The sequence below is a fragment of the Perca flavescens genome, chromosome 12 (genome assembly GCF_004354835.1).
Source record: "Perca flavescens isolate YP-PL-M2 chromosome 12, PFLA_1.0, whole genome shotgun sequence".
Classification (NCBI taxonomy): Eukaryota; Metazoa; Chordata; class Actinopteri; order Perciformes; family Percidae; genus Perca; species Perca flavescens.
This window is the reverse complement of record NC_041342.1, coordinates 30,286,166-30,299,840: the sequence shown is the minus strand read 5'-3', so window position 1 is coordinate 30,299,840 and position 13,675 is coordinate 30,286,166.

Here is a 13,675-nt window from a genome sequence, read left to right as displayed (position 1 = left end):
CGGCTGTGAACACAGCACATTGGATGTGTGAACGTGTTTAGCCAGTGGATCAGAGAGCAGCAGCCCCAGCCAGACAACAGGCTGTCACAGATCTTAGGGGACCAAGGGGCTGGAGCAAAAACCCATTCAGTGCCTGCAATCACAAAACAAGCACTTGGGACAAAGACATTTCTTATTTGCTTATTGTAGGGGATTATTTCAATGCAGACAGACGCTGGACCTCAGCAATCATGACCACAACAAATCATCAACCGTCCATGTTTTCTTATCCCCTGTTGTCCTTACATGACCTAACAAGCGATTTTAATTCATGCGATGTAAAATATAGTACCATAGTTAATACACTTAAATTGACAAAACTGTATACATTATTAAAATGAGTTAAATGATTAAACCTTCAATAACTGATATTTTGGCCACACACAACATATCGTCACATTTTTAAGTTGATAAGTGTATCAACTTATAGTTGTATATGTGCACTGAGACCATGTAGAATGTTGATTTTACACTTTAAATAAAAATTGATTGATTGACTGATGTATTTACTCATCCTGCCGACGCAGAGCAACATTAGCATTTATTTAGAGTCGTTTTTGTGTTCATCTGAGGGGTGTTACGTTCAATATTCACACTCCTTTTTCAGCTCTGTGTTTGGTCTCCACCATCTCCCTGAGGGAAATAGCTGTCTCTTTACCTGCTAAATGCATCACTATGTTCACCGGCTAGTCTCTACAGTGTCTGTCTGCTGAGTGATCTCGAAGAAGAGGTCAGTTAGTTTATTTTTCAACTTGCAGAGTGGTTGTTTTTTCTTAAGAATTTGGTCACGCTGTACGGATCGCATTTGCACCTGCTAAAATCCGATTGTATTCCAATCACAATGCGTTCTGCTTGCATTTACACCTGGCATTAACATAATATTTCCTTATCCAGGGAGGATGTCCAGATACAGATTACATGTTTATACAGGGTGTAAATTCCTTACACCGTCTTGAGTTCAGTCTCAGATTGCAACTTCAGTCTGTTGCTGGTTCGGACTGTTTTGTTCAGTTCAGTAGTAACTAGGCCTAGAAACAAGGGCGTAACTTTGGGTTCAACATTGGGGTGTTTGTGATCTCCATTTTGAGCAAAATGGAAATTCTGAACATCATACACTTCATTTCCTGCATTGTGGTGATTTTTTTCTGCAACAATTTGTGCCTTTTCTGCATCAAGTTATGGTGCACATGTCTTTATTTATGAAAAGGAAATTATAATAGGTTTTTGGAGTGGGTTGCACTGGCCAGTTTTGATTATTGGGGGGTTGTAACCCCTCCACCCCCCCTGTAAATTATGCCTATGCCTAGAAGAAACTCAGCGACTCCTTATCTGAGTCATTGCATTGTAGCTTAGTGGTCTTTCAGTAAGCTTTTAACCATAAAGTACACACAGGTTACTGTATTTCACAGCTGTGCTAATATTGGCGTTAAGAGTCACCTGTAAAAAGAGCTTCAGTGCAATCTACTCATGAATCTGCATTCATTAAAATACACCTCTTTTCCTTAAAAACAAAGGAAAAGCTATGTTTTTGCTGAGCAAAGGTTTCCACAACTGGGGCCTTGGAGGAGGAATAAGGTCCAATAAAAGAAAGTGTTAGTTGTTAATCAGAAGAGGAAATGACAGAGGAAATGAAAAACATTAGATGGCGATTCAATTCATTGATATTGTCGGGGCAGTAATCTGTCCGCTGGAGTGGCTTCCATGTTCAATTAAATAATCGATTACTTTAATGGAGAACTCAAATGGAATTCATTGCATTTAATGGTTTAGTTTTACGCCACCTTTCAGAATTGGTTATTTCCCTCTGCGTTGAGATTAAATATATGGATTTCAAGGTCACAATTTCCTCTTGTATTGCATGAAAACAAGAAAGAACCTGTGCACATTTATTCTCTTTCTGCTGCCGTGCTACTCCTCCTCGAAGCAGACAGCCCTACTAGTACTGTAAAAGAAGGATGAGTCAGTGTTGTCCACAGTTTTTTGTTAAGACATCAAGTGAAAAAATCCCGACATGGGACATGAAACCTGTCCGTTGGTTTTTATCAGTCCTCTTCGTTCTCACATGCATCTAACAAGACATATATTCTTTTATTTGAATCGGTATGGCTGTCTAATTTGTCCAATACTTTGGTTGATGACCAAATACCAACAACACTAATGACATTCTCATCAGCCTCAGCTGTATTTTTCTTTTTAGTACTAATTAGCAAATGTTAGCATGCTAACACGCTAAACTAAGATGGTAAAGGTGGTAAGGGATGTGTTATACTACCAAAAGAGTAAAGTCAATTTTATTGATGTAGCCCAATATCACAAGTCCACACAGCATTCCGGGATGGGAGAAAAACCTGCTCTGGTTTATTGGCATTTCTATATATGTTTTGGTGGAACATGTGTACGTCAAAAATTTGTTTTAGTCGCACAACAGAAAACTCAGATTGGACAGATATTCTAGCTAGTTGTCTGGATTTACCCTGCAGAGATCTGAGGAGCAGTTGACCAAAGACACAACAGAAAGAAAGCAGTACGTAACGGACATCCGGCCAAAATAAGGGCATCCAGCAATCCTGGAAATGAAATGTCGTAGATACAGACCAGCCTAACCCTAACACTAACATCAGATGGATGTTACAGACTTGGTGCATAATCAGGCAACAAACTCTCCAACAACACGTCTCATTTTGCGTTCACCCAGTTAACCCTTGTGTTGTCCTCAAGTCAATTTTGACCCATTTTCAAAGTCAGAAATATGGGTTTCTTTGAACCAAAATGCCCAAATATAACATGGATGCATGGATGTTATTGATGAGAACGTTCTTTGCAGGCAAGATTAATGATTAATTCATTGAATTTTGGGTGTTTTATTCAATTTTTAAACATTTGAAAAACATGTTTAAATGGTTTTTAAAACAGTATCCTGACTAAACTTTCACATAAACCAGTCAGTGACCCACTCAACATCCTCTGATCTTAACTATTAGTCAAAATAATTCATAACATCTACGGGCAGGATAGCTCAGTGGTAGAGCGGGCGCACATACGCAGAGGTTTATACCTTGACACAGAAGGTCCAGGGTTTGAGTCTGACCTGGGACAATTTCCTTTATGTCTTCCCCTCTCTCTCTCTCTCCCCCCTTTCACAGCTTTCCTATCCATTAAAGGTGGAAATGCCCAAAAAGTAAAAAAAACAACTCAGAAATTAGGTATAAGATCATATTATGTCATTATAAATTTGACCATGAATTTGAAACAAAATGTTGAAAAAAGTTACAAAAACGTTTTAAAAAGTGTCAAAAGCATAAAAAAGCACCAAAAATTCCATTTCACTTTTGACCTGGATTGACAACAAGTTCATGGTCAAAGGGAAGACAACACAAGGGTTAAATGTTGCACAAAACTTGCTGCTTTAAGTCGAGATCTCACATCCTCTTCTGTCAGGACTGGCGGGCTCCGTGGGAGGGAATGGATAATGGTTGTGTGGATGCACCGCTGTGGAGGGAATCAGAACAGCCAGAGCAGCAGCTGGTATCTATAATTTAACAGAAGCACAGGGAGTGTAAGGAGGTATAAAGAATTCAGAAAGGTGAGGGGAAGTCACAGGCCTCAGAGGGGCTCTCTCTCTCTCTCTCTCTCTCTCTCTCTCTCTCTCTCTGTCTCTGTCTCTCCACACACACACACACACACACACACACACACGTACGGCAGAGAACAGTGTGTCCTCCGCTGGGGAATCTAAAAGCAGATACCATTAGTTGTCTCTCAAGTCTAGACGCGGACTGTTTTTCTGTTTCAACGTCATGCTCGGGTACTTATATTTTCTCTTAAACACCAGAATTTCTCTCCAAAGTCCTCAAAGTAAATCTCCGAAAATGTTTTTATATCTTTGTCAAAGATATGCGTGCGCAAAGATATATTTATTTTGTTATGAATCATGCTTTTAAAAGCCAAAATGATATTCATCATTTATTTATTTATTTTTCTCACTGAGAAAGTTTCAAGAGCCCAAAGTCTACTCATGTGACTTTTATAACGTTCCTGGGTGGAATCAAATCCTGGCTAATGAAATATGGATAGTTCTTTGATCTTTGAAATGATCAGTACAGAAACATCAGCATCTACATGTTTTATTTCAAAACTAAAACTGTAAAGGAAGATTTCATTAATAGATAGATAGTGTTTTCATTTGCTGCTTTAGTGTCTGGTAGGACATAACTGTAGGCATAGATCAATCTCCAATGTTGAGTCTGCTCCGTTTCTATAAAAAACTAAACCAAAATGATTTGCCCAAGCGAGCCAACCGATGACAACACTCCTACTCAAAAAGCGATATTACTACAACAATTTCATTTTAGACATTTATTTACTATTTTATTAATATATTAAGCTACTTTTGTGAACCCAAGACTTTTGTTAACTTATTTCAAGTTCCAAAACAATTATGTGTTGATTTCTTTACACAAGAGATTTGAGAAATTTCAAAAAATGAACATCAACTTTTCACCTTTAGAGCCAAATTGTCTCTTTACACATCGCTCTGGCACACATTTGGACATCACTATACAGAAAGCGGAGTTTGTTCTGAACATTTTGATATGAAACACATGGGGATCAGTTATATGCAAATACCCTTAAATGGTGAATTTAAAAAGAAATGTAAAATTACCTTAGACCTTACCATTACCTTTTTTATTTATTTTTTTCTGGTTGGTTTCTTTGGCCTGGTAATTTGGTTTGAGTTTTTCTTGAAGATTTTAGTTTTTTTCAGAATTATTTTTCACTGCTTACTTACTGTATGTTTTGGATTGTGTTCACTAACGCTGATCTGATCTGGATTGGTTGTGGCTTCCTCCGTTGGGATTGATGTGCTAATTGTGCATGCTCTACTCCACCGGTGCAGTATTGGTTGTAAATAATTAACCCACTTGTGTGGGGAGTATTGTTTGTATTTGCCTGTCCACACGCTGAGGAAGGGCGTCCATTGTGTGACAATAAATTCTATCAATTTGGAGTGATGTCCTAGCTTTATTTATTAGCCTGACGTGGTCCTACTCAGATTCTAGTCAGAGTATGAGTCTGATGCTGCTCCATTGGGCTGTGATTATGGGGCGTGTTTCAACCGAACCAGGAAAGAAAATGCCTCTGCACTCAATTGGATAGACCTACAACCAATCAGGGCAACGGAGTATGTGACATATGTTGAGCGACGCGTAGTTGTCAAAAGAACGCAACTGCACGCACGCTGGAAGAAGTAGTAGAATAACATGAGTGTAAACAATCTTTGCAGAAGAATTTAAGGATACAGGGAGTACTTACCAACATGATCATCATTTTTGAGAGAAATAGTAAAGGTGAATGCATATACGAAGAAGTTCTCCGTTTAGGATTAGAACTTGACAATAAAAGCCAACCCAAAGTGCTCTTTGGTGATGAGGTTGATTACGTTACTATTGATCAAATGTCCATCATCGTATAAAGCCCTCCCTGACAATTTGATTGGTCCGAACAGCTCTGGTTGGTTGCTCCACAACGGATCAAGTCCAGACCAAACTTCCCGACCTCAAATGTTGTGGGTGGGCCTAAATTTGGCTGGCATCCAGGCTATTTATTTATAAATAGACATTAACAATTTTAATTTAAAGCTCTTTTACTATTCTTCTTTAGCCTAGAAATCTAGACGCACCCTAGTGGCAGCAAATGTAATTTGCAGCTAGTGTGAGTCTAGCAACTCTCCGTTGGCTTGCGAGCTGGAAAAACCAAATTCTGGTCAGGCCAATCACATCGTGTATAGAGTCAGTAGGCGGGCTTAACATAAGGACGGCAGAGTTGCGACAGTTCCGTGTAAATTCCCTGCTTCTTGAAAACAAAGAAGATGGCCGCTGCTGCTGGCGAACTGTGGTCTTTGGAATTGGCTTTGGCCGCGACTCTGGAAGACTTGGAGTTCAGCTTTTCTTTGAGAAAAGAACAAAGAACGGCACTGAAGTCATTCTTACAAAAGGAAGATGTGTTTGGAGTTTTGCCGACCGGATACGGCAAAAGTTTAATTTATCAACTAGCGTTACTCTGCCTGGTTGTAGCGCTATCCTATTGCGTGCAGAGGGAATATGAAAGACAACCGTTTATCCCGCCCCTCAGATTGAGCCCTGCCAATGGTGAGCTCCCAGACCCAACATCTTGATGTGGGTCTGGCTTGTCAGGCTAATTCTTCTTACTTTTTTGCAAACACAAGTTGTAATATGTCAATGTTCAGACATCAAATGTAGTTGTGTACAGTACATGCATGTATATTATACACAAAAGCAAATACAGTACAGGCCAAAAGTTTGGACACACCTTCTCATTCAATGCGTTTCCTTTTTATTTTCATGACTATTTACATTGTAGATTCTCACTGAAGGCATCAAAACTATGAATGAACACATATGGAATTATGTACTTAACAAAAAAGTGTGAAATAACTGAAAACATGTCTTATATTTTAGATTCCTCAAAGTAGCCACTCTTTGCTTTTTTTATTAATAAGGGAAAAATGTCCACTAACTAACCCTGACAAGGCACACCTGTGAAGGTAAAACCATTTCAGGTGACTACCTCATGAAGCTCATTGAGAGAACACCAAGGGTTTGCAGAGTTACCAAAAAAGCAAAGGGTGGCTACTTTGAAGAATCTAAAATATAAGACATGTTTTCAGTTATTTCATACTTTTTTGTTAAGTACATAATTCCATATGTGTTCATTCATAGTTTTGATGCCTTCAGTGAAAATCTACAATGTAAATAGTCATGAAAATAAAGAAACACATTGAATGAGAAGGTGTGTCCAAACTTTTGGCCTGTACTGTTCGTGGAAACCTACTTTGCAATGTTTTACTGCTTAGTTTTCCGTTGAACACAAGAAAGTAGAGATAAGTAGCCATCTTGTATAAGATAACATGACGCCGGGGGTGTTTGGTTTTCCTCCTGTCCTCCCTAATGTTTGGAGTCAGCAGCTGCTGCTGATGTATAACCTTTGCCCCATGGGATACAGTTGTCTAACAAACCCTCCCATTTTTGAATGAATAGCTTCTGGTGCAGCAGATATTTTATTGCACCAAAGAGCAACATTACACTCCAAGAAATATCTGTGTACTAACAGTTGTTTGATTGTAGAAAATTGCAGAAATTGTCCGTAGAACGTGATTCACAGTTTGTTTTTTTACATTTTGAATTGCATAATTTGTGCTCCGACAATTTTCGTCTCCCACAGAGGTTGGTTTTGGGAGTTTAAAAAAGTCCACGTTGTCATTTTACTGACAACGTAAAATTGTCTTGGCGCTTAGCGCTTTTTACGATTTATTCACGGATTTATTTCTTAGAGTGTAGCATTCGTTTGGTGTCGTGTTGTCCACCTGTTGAATCCTTTTAGCTCTGGTTTGGTCTCCACCAACTCTTGAGAGAAATGTGACCCCTTTCAAATTTCCCAGTCATTTATGTATTGTTAATATGACAATTTTACTTTACTCTAGTAAAGTCTAGAGTTTATAATGTGATATCTCTGATGTAGGGGGTGAATAAACAAATACTGGCTTGTACATTATGTCTGGATACTAGCAAGAATCAGGCCGATCCTCTTCCGCCAGGGGCACACTGGACGTAGTCTCGCATTGCCAGACCTTCCTCCACAGCGCTGCCGAGGAGGGTCTGGCTAGTCCACACAGCATTCTGGGATGGGAGAAAAACGTGCTCTGATTTATTGGCATTTCTTTAAAATCAAGTCATCTTGGGCGGATTCAATGGCGTTGCTGCTGCAAAATAGCCTCGGGAAGGAACTTGTTTTGGTGGAACATGTGTACGTTCAAAAGTAGTTTTTAGTCGTGCGTCAGAAAACTCAGATTGGACAGATAGTCTAGCTAGCTGTCTGGATTTACCCTGCAGACATCTGAGGAGCAGTTAACCATAGTACATAGTATAGTTTTATATAGCTAAAATAGCTATAAGCTATAAGCTTCATAGCTGTACTTTGGTGGTCTTCTGTTGAATACCTACCTGACAATGTCAATACATTACCCGATTAAGAGATCTTGTATTTTCTTTTTATTTAATTTAATTTTTTTGTAAGATTATTTTTATGGGCATTTCTGCCTTTAATGATAGAAGACATGACAGGGGAGAGAGAGAGGGATTGTGTTAGTGTTTCATGTATGAATGTCATGTATTTGTCAAACATGTGTGTTTGGTTTACGTATTGATGAAGAGACCTGAGTCCCAAATTGCCAGGTTCTATTCTCGTGAATGTGCTTTCGGTCCATTTGACGTTTTCAGGCTTTTACTCAGATGTATGTGAATACCGTAAAAGGGATTTACAGTACATCCCAAATCGTATTTAGCAGCAGTGTGTGAAACATTGCGAGTGTATCATGCTAAATAAAGTGTTCACATGTTCTGACTTTTAGGCATAAATAGATCATCTCATCCCGTTATAAACCTCAGATCTTGTTTCGCTGTATCAGAATCAGATTGTGGGATTAGGCATGAGCACGGAAGACAAAGAGAAGTGATCTGCTTTGCATCATTGGCATACGGTTTGTATGTGCTGTATGTATCCATCTTTAATTGGAACAAAGAGGGCACAGAAATAATCTTTTTTTTCATCGGAGTTGTCTTTTCTTTAAAGGTCTGGTCTTTGATGTTGTATGGCCAAAAAGAGAATGGCATCGGTGCACTTAGCTAGTATTTTCCTTAAAGTGATGCACTGATCAAGTTAGAGTGGTGCCTTTTTCTTTGGCAAGGGGAACAAACAACCTATTTTTAGGAATGGCAACACTCACACACACATTTGGCAGCCACATGCATTCAGTGGTTCTCAATCAATGGGATGGCTGAAACAGAGCTTAAAGGTGTGTTTTCTCTGGGTGAGGGGAGTCACACGAAGAGATGTAATTACTTGATTAAAAAAAAATGCACCACAGCATCATTAAACGCTCAATGCTGCATCCTGCAGACGAGAGATCTGAGTTTTAAGCGAGAGATAGAAATTACAAATCAATTTGCTTATTTGAATGGTTTCTTTTGAGTTCTTTTCAAAGATTATAAGTCACTGGCTGCAATTCATTCATTTTATCTTAACAAAGCCATAACACACGCACGCACGCACGCACGCACGCACGCACGCACGCACGCACGCACGCACGCACGCACACTTTAACCATCCTGTTGTCCTCGGGTCAAGTTTTTATATCAGATTTTGGGTTTCTTGTCAAAATAAATAACATGGATTGTTCCATAAAACACTCTTCACAAGTAAAATAAATGATCAGTTCACTACTTTTATTGAATTTGGGGGATTTATTCAATTTTATAGCATATGGAGAAAAAAGAATTATAAGAATGTCGAAAAGAACAACAAAATTATCAATGGAATCGCAGCAAAAATAAAAAAAACGGCAATTTAAAATGTTTTTATTTTATTTTGACCCAGAAAAACAAAAGGTTGAATGGTCGACGGGAAGACAACACAAGGGTTAAAGGTCCCATGACATGCTGCTTTTTGGATGCTTTTATATAGGCCTAATACTGTATCTGAAGTCTCTTTTATATAGACCTTAGTGGTCCCCTAATACTGTATCTGAAGTCTCTTTTATATAGACCTTAGTGGTCCCCTAATACTGTATCTGAAGTCTCTTTTATATAGACCTTAGTGGTCCCCTAATACTGTATCTGAAGTCTCTTTTATATAGACCTTAGTGGTCCCCTAATACTGTATCTAAAGTCTCTTTTATATAGACCTTAGTGGTCCCCTAATACTGTATCTGAGGTCTTTTTATATAGACCTTAGTGGTCCCCTAATACTGTATCTGAAGTCTCTTTTATATATAGGCCTTAGTGGTCCCCTAATACTGTATCTGAAGTCTCTTTTATATAGACCTTAGTGGTCCCCTAATACTGTATCTGAAGTCTCTTTTATATAGGCCTTAGTGGTCCCCTAATACTGTATCTGAAGTCTCTTTTATATAGGCCTTAGTGGTCCCCTAATACTGTATCTGAAGTCTCTTTTACATAGACCTTAGTGGTCCCCTAATACTGTATCTGAAGTCTTTTATATAGACCTTAGTGGTCCCCTAATACTGTATCTGAAGTCTCTTTTATATAGACCTTAGTGGTCCCCTAATACTGTATCTGAAGTCTCTTTTATATAGACCTTAGTGGTCCCCTAATACTGTATCTGAAGTCTCTTTTATATAGGCCTTAGTGGTCCCCTATACTGTATCTGAAGTCTCTTTTATATAGACCTTATGGTTCCCTAATACTGTATCTGAAGTCTCTTTTATATAGACCTTAGTGGTCCCCTAATACTGTATCTGAAGTCTCTTTTATATAGGCCTTAGTGGTCCCCTAATACTGTATCTGAAGTCTCTTTTATATAGGCCTTAGTGGTCCCCTAATACTGTATCTGAAGTCTCTTTTATATAGGCCTTAGTGGTCCCCTATATCGCTTATTAAAGATAGCATCACCATTCATGACTGTCACTGTCATCAGAAGCAACGCTCTGGCGAAACTGAAAATTCCGATTTCTTTCTCTCGTAGCCTGTGTGTCTCAGTAGCAGCCTTCCTCAGTTTGGTGTCGTGTTTTTCTGCCCGTGGCGGTGAGAGAAGCCCAGCCCTGTGGCTCACACACAGCAGGACATCCCAGTCAAACAGCTCAGTGCCGCGTTCAATCCGTGCCTTAAAGAATGAATGGTCATGCATTTTTGAGTCAATCTGTGTATGCATTCCTGAATATACAGTGTCTGTATGTGTGTGTATGGTGCTCTCTTTGTGTGGGGGCGGGTTTAGTGAGTTTGACAGTCAGTTTTTATATCCGTACACGACAGCCCCATCAAAGATTAACAGTGAGAAAAAACACGAACCACTAATGGAGGCACACAGTGTACTTGTAGCATGGTAAAGTTACAGCTGCCCTCACTAATGCTACCACTGGGTAACCGCACACGCACACACGCACACACACACACACACACGCACGCACGCACGCACGCACGCACGCACGCACGCACGCACGCACGCACGCACACACACACACACACACACACACACACACACACACACACACACACACACACACACACAGTTTGTGGCACTATCTTTGTGGGGACCTGTCATTGATATAATGCATTCCCTAGCCCCTTACCCTAACCTTAACCATCACAACTAAATGCCTAACCTTAACCCTTACCCTAACCTTAACCATAACCTAATTCTATCCCTAATCCTACAACCAAGTCTTAACCCTCAAACAGCCCTTTAACCTTGTGGGGTCCAGCATTTTGGCACCACAAGTATACTGGACTCCCGGTTTGTGGACCCCACGAATATAGTTAAACAAGAACACACACACACACACACACACACACACACACACACACACACACACACACAGGTTTGTGGCACTATCTTTGTGGGGACCTGTCATTGATATAATGCATTCCCTAGCCCCTTACCCTAACCTTAACCATCACAACTAAATGCCATATTAACCCTTACCCTAACCTTAACCATCACAACTAAATGCCTAACCTTAACCCTTACCCTAACCTTAACCATAACCTAATTCTATCCCTAATCCTACAACCAAGTCTTAACCCTCAAACAGCCCTTTAACCTTGTGGGGTCCAGCATTTTGGCACCACAAGTATACTGGACTCCCGGTTTGTGGACCCCACGAATATAGTTAAACAAGAACACACACACACACACACACACACACACACACACACACACACACACACACACACACACACACACACACACACACACACACACACACAGGTTTGTGGCACTATCTTTGTGGGGACCTGTCATTGATATAATGCATTCCCTAGCCCCTTACCCTGACCTTAACCATCACAACTAAATGCCATATTAACCCTTACCCTAACCATCAAACCATCACAACTAAATGCCTAACCATCACAACTAAATGCCTAACCTTAACCCTTACCCTAACCCTAACCATAACCTAATTCTATCCCTAATCCTACAACCAAGTCTTAACCCTCAAACAGCCCTTTAACCTTGTGGGGTCCAGCATTTTGGCACCACAAGTATACTGGACTCCTGGTTTGTGGACCCCACGAATATAGTTAAACAAGAACACACACACACACACACACACACACACACACACACACACACACACACACACACACACACACACACACTCACTCACTCTGACACTTGGACTGAAGTGACTGATGTACTCCACCTCTCAGTCTCCCGTCCATCAGCTGCTGACAGATGGTGAAACAGAAAATAGTGCAGGGATGATACACAGAGTAGAACAGGGTTAAAGGTTTTAAATATGTCCTTTCCTGTGAAAAGAAAATCTAAAAAAATAAATAAATAAATAAAAAAAAAACCCAACAGTCCAAAATGAATCATTCAGCAGCTTTACCACACTTCTTCTGACTTCAGCCCAGAATACAAAGTGGGAATCTTTGTAATGGCATTCTGTTTTATCTATGAAGGTTATTTATTCATACTTTGGTTCAATTACTGACAAAAATGTGGTCATGTGGATTTAAAAATGTATATCAAAGCAACACTGGCCCATTTTTAAAATAGGATATTGTTCAGAATTTATTCTAACAAAACCAAACAAAACAAGACTTGTGTAATGTCCTAATGCAGTACCAGACAGAGGTATGCATCTCTTTTTGTCAAATGTCCGAGGCATCTCCGAAATTAAAGCACTGTGAGAATCAGCTATAAACGACAAAATAATACGGCAACACTTGAATACTTGAAGGAATCTACATAAGAGTGACATGACACTGTCATGAACACATGAACCCTAACCCTTCTTACTCTAACCCTAACTTGTCATGACAAAAACCGAATGACACTTACTAAAAGAAGCGTTATGTCATAAACGTTTATGACTTGTTTATAATGTTTATGACACGTTCATGACCGTGTCATTTCACTCTTATGTAGATACCTTCAAGTAAAGTGTAACCAATAATTCTTATAAAAATAAGGATCTGTTGGGCTCCTATTAGTCTGGATCCTGACATCCAGCATGAGTCCCTCACCTACCGCTCTCTGCGTGTCGTTCTCAAACCCCGTTCGCTTCGGGACCCAATAACACAGGCCTGCTCGGTTCTGTCCATGAATGAGCTTTAGATTTACAAAGAATATGTTCACGGCATTTCCTCTCTAAGTGGGACGTTTTGGGACCGATTGGTGGGATTGTTGTGGACGAAGTACACACGGAGATACACTAGCAAGCCATGTATCAGCTAATTTAAATAGCTCACGTTACTGTATTGTGTCAACAGTTAACTTCATTTAATATTGTATGTGGTGTTTTCTTTTGCAGGGGTGCAAATGTTCTAGCCTGGTCCTACCTGACTCTGTAACTCAAACTAGCGCAAAACCTCAACGTCATCGTTCTCAGCCACTCCCCCGGTTCTCTGATTGGACCGATAAAGATTTGGCCGGAGAAAACCTGCAAATATACGGCAAACCCAGACGGTGTACTGGAGGAAAATGAAAATTGAGCGGAAGTACGTAGGAGGGCGGAGCCAGGATACAAATGTTCCACCAAAACAATCCCCCAAGACTATTTCACAGAGCCACCGTCGCTGCGTCCGGAGCTTAT